This window comes from Halictus rubicundus, chromosome 13, assembly GCF_050948215.1.
Source record: "Halictus rubicundus isolate RS-2024b chromosome 13, iyHalRubi1_principal, whole genome shotgun sequence".
Classification (NCBI taxonomy): Eukaryota; Metazoa; Arthropoda; class Insecta; order Hymenoptera; family Halictidae; genus Halictus; species Halictus rubicundus.
Genome location: NC_135161.1, coordinates 631755 through 643924, shown reverse-complemented (window position 1 = coordinate 643924; position 12170 = coordinate 631755). Strand labels below are relative to the sequence as shown.

The window sequence follows — 12170 nt, the reverse complement described above, 5'->3', positions numbered from 1 at the left end:
TAGCGCCACGACCATCAGCAGATCCATTTCCGGGCCTAGATTTAACGGACAAGATACCCTTACCGTTGGATTGTATAGCAAAAATAGCGTCGTATTTACAATTTCAAGACAGGGCCGCGCTAGAGTTAGTATCAACAAGGTGGCGAGAGGGGACCCTTGCGTCATATAGCTCGATTAAGCGTTTAGATATAACGGATTGGCGTTGGCCGCACGGTTGGCATGGGAAGACGGTTAGTATGAGCGCCTTACGTTGGTTGCTGCGTAGTACAGCGCAGCATATAACGGTAATAATGGTTAATGATGAGAGCATCTCGAGATTGTTACAACCGCAAATATTAGCTATATTAGTGAAAGAGTGTCCAAACCTTTTACACTTAGATTTTACGGCGTCAACCGTGCGGCCATCGGCAATTAGAAATCTGGTGGAGGTTGCGAGTAAATTAGAGAGTATCACGTTAGGAAAATCGCAACCGCCAGTAGAGCCCGAATTAGCGCAGGTGTTCGAAAGAGCTAAAGGGTTGAAGTCACTTGAACTCTCCGGGACGGTATTAGGTGGAAAAGCATTCCGTCATTTGAATCCGGGACTAAGTCATTTTAAATTAGACCGTTGTATTGGAATTACAGCAGAATACTTGATAGATACGATAAAAACATTACAGAATTTGATTTCCTTAGAGTTGACATTGCTACAGACACTGACGGACGATACGATACTCACTACATTATGTAACAATAGAGGCCTGCAACAATCTTTAAAAATCCTTAAGATCCATGCGCTGACCTTCGCCGAAGCCCAGTTGCACCCGAATGAAATGGACATTCAGCTTCATATGGAAGAAGGAGAATTCGTGGAAATAGACCTAGGGCCAGTAAATCCGGCATTGCCCATATTTCGTGTAATGCGAGAGATCGTCCACCTATCACTAACTTTTTGCGGTTGGGTGACGGTGGACACGGTACGCGTAATCAGCGCAAACCTCTCACGAATCACACACTTAAATTTAAGTGGGTGTACCAATATAAGAGGAGAGGCTGCCCTCGATTCATTAATAAATCTAGAGGAATTAGAGGTCCTGGAAATTAATAATTTATATCCAGAAGTGCCAGGGTACGCGTTGGGGTCACTAAAAGGACTAAAGGAGGTGCATTGCAGGTCAAATCCATTAATCAGTAGCGAAGACATTTGTAGAGTGATTAGGAACTGCCCGTATATAGGAATCATTGATGTGGAAGGCTGTAAGAAAATAGATAGGGTAGTATTAACATGTGCATACAATACAGTAAGAGCATCGGATAGAGTACAGACACTGCGTATGTTTATGGCGGATACTGCAGTTAGCAGGTATACGAAATATAAGAAGAACGCTCGCGTCCAGGTCTTTTTCGACCGCCGTTTTGAACCACTATTTCCTTAAAGTAAGCTCCGGTTAGGCACAAAAATGTATAGTTGTATGTTACATCATCGAGGACGACGATGACTTTAAGGAGGGAGGACTGTTACGTTCCGAACAATTATTGTTTGGGGTTTCAAATCGTCGGTAACACCGTGGTTGATAATTCTAGTAATTGTGGGATTTCCCTAATTGACCACGGTGCGGCTTTTGATAATGATTCGTTTTAAGCAATAGTTATTATTTTTGTAACCATTTGGCTTTAACCGTCGGTGGCACTGTGATTGATAATTCTTAGGAATTGTGGGATCTCCCTAATTGATCACAGTGTTGCCTTTGACGATGTATAATATTTTAGTTTATTTCGCGTTGAATGTATTTAAGTAACGAATACCCTTCTTGGAATCAACGCCGTCCGGAAACGTTTATATCTTAGATTTAGTATTTAGTTTAGGTATAGGCAGAGCTGACGGCGTCCCGTTCGTCACCTTGTTTATTGTTTCGCGTCCTCGCCAGTCGGGCCGTGGGCATTAAGCGGTTATCCCAACGGTCGAGGAGAGGCTAGTCGCGTGGTGTTGGGCGTGCGAACAAAGGGCTGTGCTCGGTAATTCTTTGCAATTGTGGGGTCACCCTAACTGAGCACACCGAGCGTTCGGCGCGGGTATAGTGACCGTCCTAGGTCCTTTTTGTTTACCGTAGCTTCGCCGATCGACGACCGTTGGAGAAGAGTGCGTGAGCGAGAGGAATGTTGTGCGTGAGTGAGAAGAATGCGTAACGCGCGTGATTGGGCTGTCGAACTAAGACCCAAATCTAACTGGTTAGGCGCGAAGGGAGGGGAGCCGGCCAGCGGGCCGAGCTAGCCGAAACCTAGCGAAGAATTGTTCTTCTTCGATGTACAAGCGCGAGGTGCGTGTCGATAGAGCCGTAAACTCGTTAAGACAGAGTTCGTTCAGGGTTTTCTTTGTATCGCCCGGGCGAAAGTCTGAGTTTCCGTTAATTAGTTATAGTTTCTTTTATTCTATTAGTCTTGCCGAGCCCGTGTGCTCGTAGTTGTTAAGTTCCAGTTTTAATATTGTATTTTTATTCGTAAAGTCTTAGTTTCCGCGCTAGTCTCTCTTTTGAGCGTTTGTAACGGTTTTCTCTTGTCTTCTAGTTACAGGTTGTATACCGAGAATTATTCTTTGTTCAGCGTTTTAATTGCGTTGTTTTGTTGTTACGAGAGGCTGTGATTTTGGTAAGCTATTTTGTTATCCGTTTATGTTGTTATCATTTGTTATTTTTACTTGTCTTTTGAGAATATACATTTGTTACTGCGTGGTCACTCAATTAGTTGTGTCGATCCATAATATTCCTATCGAACCCGCGTTTCTTTAAATCCGGACAGCTTGTAGATCCCGCGCTCTCGGGTTAGATCGTGCTTTCTTCCGAGAGACCGCGTAGCCGTCACAATATTATTATTAGTTATTACTAAAAAAATATATGGTTTCTTATTGGAAAGGAATGCTCTATATCATGCAAAAAAAATAAGAGAAAATATGCATAACTTAAGCAATTTTTCCTGGTGAAATATGCTACTTTCAAAACGTTCAACTATAAATTATCATAGAAGCTAAAATATGTATTCAATTTCATTGATTTCTTCATTTTCGAGGTCTGTGGACATTTACAAAGCAATACAAATTGATTAGTTTTCAATTTCGAAAAGTCGACTTTTTGCTCAAATGTCACTAAATTCTGCGATCCGGACCACTGTGCGCCGCCGCGATAACGGCTGTCGCGATCGCTCTCCCTGGGACAGTTCAGACTTCTCATAATGGAGAATAACGCGTTTTTGAACGCCGCGCCACTTGGCGCGACACGAAGTTACAGGACCGTAGCCGGGTCCCAGGGGGACCCGGACCCCTTTCCCTTCTCCCAGGAGCGTGAAAAATTTCGCGAAGAAGCGCCCAGGGGACCACTGCAAGGGACATCCTGCAGCAGGCGATCGACGAAGGAGTCAAGCTCAGGTTTACCAACCTGGAGGCGCCGCCGAGGCCGTACGGACCGAAGAGAAAGAACATCTCAGCCTCGTCGCCGCCTCGCCCCGAAAAACAGCGAGGGTCCGACGCGGGAGCAGCTCGACACCTTCCGCCGAGAGATGCCGCTAATCATCGAGGAGCACCGACAACGAATTAAATAATAAGTCAGATGGCGAGGGCCCCGGACCGCCGGGTACGGCCCTGCTGCGTAAGCGGTAGCGATAGGTCCGAGCGTCGCGCGGGAGCAGGGAAAATTAGGAAAGTGGGGGACGCCTCGCTTCCGCGTTAGCGAGTCTTCGCGAACTAGGTCACTGTGCTGCCGAACGAAGTCGAAAGTAGTCACTCTACCCTTGCGTAAACATTTCAAGTCTTTTGTGTGTGCCGTTGCCGCTCATAAAGATTCCGGGTTAAGCTGCCGTCATCCTGCGACCCGCGTTGCCGAGTGGTAAGTGCCGATCAGGCTTTCGTACTAATATTATTTTCGCGTTGGCTCGGTCGTTTTCGTGTACCGGCCGTAAACCGACTTCGGGTCGCGTAAAGACGTCACCTCGCTACGCCGTAAACCGTGATTAGAATAGGATCGCGTAGGGTTGAGGCCGTCGGTCGGCCAACGGGCGGGTTGAGTGAACGTGAATCCGGCCGGACAGCGGGGGGCCGCGAGACGGTTGAACGTCGCCGAGATTATAACGCGGAGTGGCGGATTCGCTGGGGACTCGCCTCGTTGCCGACTTTTCGTGAATGTGGCCAACCTAGAGATGTCCTACGGTGGGACGACGCGACGGATGCCGTATCGCCGTTTTCGACTGCTTCCGACGGCCACAGTGGAATAGAACTTGTTGGCGCGTAGTCCATCTGAACCCGGTCGCTTCTCGACCGGTCAATTGTCGATAATAGACGCCGTACATCGCGTCCGCGATCGAGTTTGACGCGGAGAAAAGTAGATTCGGATGTAATAAGCGCGAGCGACCGTTCACCTGTCGTGCATTTTGTAAAATCGCGCGGGCTTCTTTTCCACCGCTGCCGGGCGTTCCCGGCAGCCCTCTGTAACAGCCGGATTGAATAAATGTAATTAGAAGCCCATACCCGTTTACGCTTTCTTGTGAGAAACCTTCCCGCCACGGGGAACGTCCCGTATTCCCTCCGCGTAGAACCCTCGCCCGGGCTGCCGCTATCCAGGGCATCGCGCGGCCCTCGTTGACTCGAAATCGCGACCCGTGCTTCGCGCTCTCTTTGCGAAATTGTTCGTGTGACACTCGCAAGTGTCTGGCGCCCGTTCTGAGTCCCGAACCTAGTATCTTCCGTCGGGAAAAATCGAGTCTACGAGGTGCCGTTCGTCTCGGGTGGACCACGTATCGCGCGGCCGAGCGTGGCCCGGCCTCAGGGCCTGTAAAAACCCGCTGTTGCCCAGGTTTTCTCCCGTCGGACGGGAATGAAAATTCGGGAAACGTGACAATGTGTGTGGAAAACTTCTGAATTCTTGTCCATAATGATCTAAAAATGGTTAGATGGAACGTCCCCTGGCAAGAATGCGGTGACGTATCTTATCCAATGAGACGAGGCAGTAGACGTAAACATAGCTAGTCGAGTGGGACAGAGTTGAAGTTATTATCCTTCCCAGATAATTAGCAAAGGACACACGCTGATACTTCACTGCCTCGTCTCGTTGGACAGAGTAGAGGTACGAATGCGTGGCTGATTGGTTCAGACTGGAAGGGGCAGGCCTTGTTTCACACGCATTTTCGGCTGCAGTCCAAATATTGACTACAGCGGTCACACATACTATGAAGCGGGTGACGTCGAAGCCAAAACAATGGGACTACGGGCGCAGCAGAGGTGGGGATAGACACACCTAACGGTAGACTTCTCAAGAATGGTGACACTTTAAAAATGGCGAAATTAAAATGGTTTCAAGTGTACGCTGCACCGCGATACACAGCCTCGCACGGTTGGCGCACGATTGGCGCAGTGCCCGAGAAGCCATAGACGTAACAGCCTCCCGGGCTCTGCTTCTACCGCTTTTTTAAAAACAGGTCCGTAAAAGAGACACTTGGGGCTATAACCTCAATTTTTTCAAATTTTTAAAAAGGTACCTGCTACGAAAACATAGCATTTGTTTAAAATAATTGCCAAATAAATGGTGAAAAAAACATTTTTCCCAAATGACAACATTTTCGGTAAACACTTTTATGTTTTCGCTATAAGCTTCCAAAAACTCATTTTTATCTGTGCGATAGTTCTAGTCTTATAATATAATAAAAAAAAGGTGACACGTATTTTTACGCGTCTGTCAAATCAACAATTTTTAAAACATCGAAGAATTCATTGAGATTCGATTGAAAGGTCATCATCATCGGTCACGGCCACGCCACGGCGACCGGGGTCGCTGAGTATTCTTCGCAAGAATATTTCGTGCCACCCCGGCTGCGGCACGGTCGGCTCTATCATAGGATCCTCAGGGGAGTAAACGGTTCTGGGGTTCTGGTAGCTAACCCCCGTGGTGCGCGGCACTTGGACTTTGTTGCGAGCATCTTGAGCGCCTCGCAAGTGGCCTTCGAACACGGCCAACTCTGTATGGCATAGGAAAACGTGCCCCGTTCCCGGACACGGTGAGACCCGTCTTGTATGGGCCGACCTTTATGCTCCGCAGAAACGGACTTGTCCAATTAATGTGAAATAATCTTAGTTCGTACATATAAAATACCTTCAAATTAAATTTTCAGTGTACTCTTTACATTTAGCGTGCATTTATTTCTATTTCAAAACATCGCATTCGATGTGCCACGTCTTCCCGACGTCCAATCGATCTAAAATTTGATATGTATAATTTTTTCATGAAAAGGCACAAATGTAGGCGGTGGCGTGCCCAAAATTTCATGGTCGAAAAATAAGGTCCACCCCACTGTGGAGCCCCCAAAACATTTTTTTTGTGCCATGCACAGCGGGGAACTGTCGACGCGCTCTCGAAAGGCCATCTGGAAGTAATAAGATGTTCAAAGTGATTGCCCCAACGACGTCGAAAAAAACTATTGGAACGAAGATCGCTGTTCGGTTGACAAAAATTCTGTACCATGTTCCTGAATCTAGCAGCCATACGCCTTCGGCGTCTGACCCGTCTTGTTTAAAAAAATGATTAACGTACTCTACTAATTATAGCGTAAATTCGACAATGTATACTTCAAAGAAGAGATTCTGTCCACACTAACCTATGTCGGTGGAATAGATAGTGCTAAAATTGTAATATATTTTCTTTGGAATTCAGACGAGGATATTCTAAAAATCTCTGCATTGAACTCTGTATATCTATAGTACAAGCTGCGTTATTATTCTGACATTTCTTGGCATCTAACTGCCTTCGTTTCTACAACGTCTGCATCGTCTTCGTCGTCTTCATCTGTACATACAGTTGAAGTACTTGGTACACTGATACTGTTATGATAATCATCATTCAACATTTGATGTTTTTGCTGTATTTTTTGTATATATCGCCAAATATATATGGTCTTATATGTTTTTCCGTTAATACGATGTTAGATCGTGCGTCAAGAAACATTCCTATTAGGAACGCAACATTATTAACCCTTTTAGTGCCAGCGGGCCGATCTATCGGCCCGCGGTCCTTATGCGAAGACTGCCACGGGCCGATGCATTGTGGCGGGCTTACGTGCTGATCAAATCGGCCCGTGGCATTCTTCGCATGTACTCCGTAAAATGCCTGGCACTAGAAGGGTTAAATAGATTTTTCTCGAGCTATCATTGCCTGACTAAGCCTACGTGCTAATGATGTATTTATTTTGGCAGTTTCTAGTTTGCATTGCGACCATGTTCGACAAAAACCTCCAATCACAAGTTGTTCTCTTTGTACGGTTTTAGTAGTGGGCGGGGAGACCCTCGAGGTTTCTTCACGCCCGAGCAAGGGAGGGGTTCCCCAGGGGCCGCGGGCGGGGGCACGAGCTGGGACTCGTGCCGAGTGACTCTCGGGTGGAGGACGCCGCGTGGGTGGCCCGCGCGGGGTCCTACTAGAGTAGGATCACATGGTGGGAGCTTCTCCCGGGATGGGGTCGTAATTACCATGGGTAGGGGGTTGGTCGGTTGCATTCGATCCCGAGACCCCGACCACCTCCCAATTAACTGAGGGAGGCCACCGTGGGGTTTAGTGGGTATACCCTGCACTGCACTCACCGGCGAAGAGTCCCACATACCTCCCATTCCCCTCCCAGGGAGACCGGGGGTGCGTAATGCATTTCCCTCACACTACTTGCCTAGCCCCGCTGCGCCTGGCGCGATCAGTCGGCCGACCTCGTGTTTCCGGAGGCCAATGGGCTGTGGTGGTGGGGGATGGGGGAGAGGGGCGTGCGAACGCGCCACCGATGACCCCTCTCTTTGTAGGGGCTACGTGTGCTTCCGCACCTTGCCGTGGCGCTAACGTCGCAGGCACTAGCCGCGTGCGAGCGGCAAGAGCGAGTCGCCCCTCTTGACTCTGCGTGCTCGAAGAGTCACGGCTGATTTTGCCGCCGTCGTATACTTTCACTCTCTCTTGTATTAGCCTTCGCCGTGATAACACGTTAATAAAGTTTTCTGTACTGATACGCGCAACGGTGTTCTTCCATCCAGTTTCTGGTTTCCCGGCGGTAGTAGGCCGCAGTCTGGAAATCCACTAGACCGTAAACCTACATCTTACGGTGCACAGCGACCTCTTCCAGCGGCCGAGGACGAGGACTATGGTCCTCACTCTCTCGAGCGAAGGAAGGGTGCGCCGGGTGTCACGACCTGAGGCTCGTGGCGCTCAGCCGAGCGACCCACGGGAAGGGAAGACACTGAGCGGATGACCGGTGCCGGTATTCCAAGTAGCATAACGTGTTACGGGGAAAACGTGACTAAATTGTAAAATGTCCGACAAACGGTGCCCGTAGATACTCGTTCGGGAGGAAAATGAATAGCACGACGTGTTTAGTGTCTTTATTTTAGTTGAACTGGCTTAAATACAATTCTTTATCGGTATAGAAAGTTTCCAGATGTCGGTACATAGTGTCTTATTGGTTTGAGTCATTCTGGTCGTTACAGAGGGTAGTTGCAGGAGGGCGTATTACTCCCCCCCCCCCCCCCCGCCCAGCATGGGATCCGAGGGAGCGAGGAGGTGTCCGTCATGTCAGAATCGGATTTCAGGCACTTTTCTCCTATTAGCCTAGGGCAGGTCATCGGTGTTGGAATTAATGGGTATATCCGGCTCCCCGGCTGCCCTTTATGGGGCGTCCCAGGGTCCGGAAGAGCCTCACATATGCCCCCTCTCCCCTTCCTAGGGAAGGCGGGACTCCGTGAACAGGATTACCACCTCATCAAAAAAAAAGGTTTTAGGTTTTAACCTCGTCAAAGGTTTTAGTAGTAATGCGTACTAGAATTAAAGAACACACTAGCTCTTGGATTTGTAACCATGTCTACGGATGTAAAGATAGTTCTTTATTTGCGTCGTTACAGCATTCTTTTAAGTCAAGAAAACGTTGCAACGTATCCAACGTTGAGTTATAACGTGTTTGGCAGACGATAATAGGTTCTTTCTTTTGCGTAGCCTTTAATATATCCTTAACTCCTGGCGCACGTAACTTCTTGCATATTTGCCTAGCCTTATTTATTATATTTTTATTCTCCTCATCTTCTTAAACATCTGATACAGCCAGTTAAAGGGTATGAGCTGCACAATGGACACATCTGACTGGATATTTTAATTTCTCGACATCCTCACCTTTATTATTAGAATGAACTCAGTAGAATTATCTTTAGATAAGTGAGATATTAAATTAGTGTCGTGTTTTCCCTGAATATATGCAATCACAAGTCACAAATATTAATCAAGGTAATTATTTACCACTAATATTTACAAAGGGGGCATTCCAAGCGAAATCGGACACCTTTTGGAGTACTGTCTCAGATTTTGTACAAATTTGAATATGTTATAGTCTTTAGCGACATATGAACATATCTTGAAGGATTTTCAAAATTTTTAATTTTACAGATTTGTAACATAATGTGTCAACCTTTTCTCATTAAATCATATCTATTGAACTACCAAACCGATGAAAATGAACTTATAGATGATTACAGTAGAAACATGGGAGTATCTAATAAAAATAATTTTACTTGAAAAAAAAATATTTTTCCACCATTTATTTCGAAATTGTTTTTAACAAATACAAGTTTTTTATAGCAGGGCAATATTGACTTTGAAAAAATTTGAGAACATAGCCCGAAGTGTCCTCTTTACGAACCAACTTTAAAAAATGCAGACACTTTAAAAGGGCCTAGCCGAATAAGATGGTCAAAACTGCCCTTAGACGTTTTTCAATAATTAATGAACCATTCGAAAGCTGACCAAGAAAAACCCCTCTGAGCCAAATTTCAACCCCCTATCTTGCTCGTGAGGGTAGTTACAGGGTAAATTAGATTTTGAGATTTTCCGTGCATTTTCCGCACTCTGATGCTTCCCAAAATTCTGAAAAAAATGTGACATATTTTGGACCCTAAGGCGGATTTTTGAGAATTTTTTCAGATTTTTTGGATGCAAACTGTGGTCGTAAAAAATGAAAAACCTCAAAAAAATCGGAAAAATGCAGGTTTCTCAAAAATATGAAAACATGCTATTGAACTGTTTAGTGCCCCAATAAAGTACCATAACAGGCAGTGTCCTCAATTTTTTTAGATTTTTTGTTGTGGGAAGTCTTTGTCAAAAACAAGAAAAACCGAATTTTTTCGACGTTTCTGCTATTAGGAGGAAAGTTACACTTATTGATTTTATCGCAAGTATATATTAAGGCATTTTTAACGTTATTACATTGAAACAAGTAAGTGTTTGACCTCAGAAATATGTTTTAAGAGAAAAATAAATTCTATTTCGTGCGATATATACCAGAATGTTCGCAACGTTTACAACATCACCGGTTAGCCGAGCAGTCAAGGTGTCGGACTACGGAGCGGAAACGCTGGGTTCGAATCCCGTCGAGGGTAAAGTTTTTTTTTCCATACATCATCTTTATTTTTTCAATGTTTTATTACATGGTTTCTTCATGTGATTTTAACAATTGATTTTAACAGCTTGTGAATCCATGCTAACGCCACCGCGGAATCCGTCCAGCAGTAGAGTCGAACCACTATGCCGGCAGCTAACAACTCCAGTCATGGGATCGAAAGCGGTTTCAATGGCGCAACTTTAGTCTTTGCGATCAGTAAATGCAAGCTTATTTGATCCGAAATGGTAACCACGCGTAAAAATATTACAGCTGCATACGCATGTTGAGAAGCATCAGGAAACCCATGAATTTCGTAATTTAATGTCGAAGTTCCTAGCCTGATCTATCGCGGGGTGACAATAAGTGGTCTTTTAACTCTGCTGAATAAGTATTCCACAATTGTTGTAGCTCGACAGGTAACGGATCGTCCCAATTGAGTTTGGCACTCCATAATTTTTGCATGAAAATTGTAGCAGAGATTATACAACGTTACAAATTGGAGCCCGTACAGGGACCACTCTCTCGAAAGGGCTTGCCCAATAACAGAGAGAGGCACTGTGAGAACGACGGACTCTCGCACGGGAAATCGCGATCCGGCGTTCCGGAAAAATCGACGCGAATCGCGTTAACGGAAGAATTGATCGACTGCACCTCCCGCTTCCAGATACGGAGGACACGCTCGACTACGTATTGTGCGTTTCGCGTTTTCTCCGCGCGAGTTTTTCGAGGAGAAGTCTTTTGCGACGAGCCAACTCGATAATTTTAAATTCTGTTTCCATTGGGTTCTATAAAATTTTGTTGTATGAATTTTTGTCGTATATGGGGTATACGTCTTGGAGGTGAAGGACGAAATACGTGCCCCGTGCTTTCCTTTCGTCAAACGTTCGTCACTGTTCAAAATCATTGCAGGCGATACCGGGAACCCCGGTAACGCAAGAAACAGTTCGACATAAATAGACCCGTCATAAAGTTTTTGCGCTAATCCGCAGGCGAGCGGCCTCGGTTCTCGGGCGACAATAGACAGCCGATCGAGCTCGGCGCCGAAACCGGGTCAACGCACGCAGACGTGAACTTTATATTTACGTCTGACGGATTACTTGTCGCGTGGGCCATCGACTCCCATACTCCAAAATATCAAATTCGTTACCCATCGTCCTTGTTTCCTGTGCAGCTGCGGCCGTTAGGGCATTGCCCTCGTACGCTAACTAACGCTCGACACTGCCAAATCCTTTGTCATTTTCAAAAACCCCACTCCTTATTCCTTCCGCTGTCGGTGGCCCCGCACAGTATAAATAACCCGCGACAACCCCAGCGCGGGGTCCTTTGGCAAATTCTCTGATCGACTGATCACCGTAATTCACGCTTCTTTTCGTACGATCGACTGATCGCCGTATTCATACTTGTGTACTCGCGGGCTTCGCATACTAAGTATTTTCGTGACGACGTCTCGTCTCTTTGTAATTTCCTTGTATTCACCACTGTTTCGTTAATATATTTCATTTTCATTACATTCGTAATTGGCTCTACCTGCATCTGTCCTACATCCATTCTCCCGTCACCTGCCTACATCGTTTTCCTACCGATCCTGAGTCACTCCGTGCCTCAGTCTCCTGACTATATTCTCAACAGTCACCCTACCCGATTTTCGTGTAGATCGTAGAGTTTTTTGTGTTTATTTTTTTTTTTTGCGTACCGTAAACATTCTTTCCTTCTCGCGACATAGCTGAGGCGACATTCCCTGCCGCGAACAATAGCCTACGTGG

General features: G+C 46.1%; 1 protein-coding gene across 1 annotated transcript in view; it reads right to left on the bottom strand.

The window, feature by feature from the left end:
• The window catches only part of LOC143360360 (uncharacterized), a 277601-nt gene that overhangs the window by 225091 nt on the left and 40340 nt on the right, over positions 1 to 12170 (bottom strand). The gene's annotated exons all lie outside the window — the stretch shown is intronic.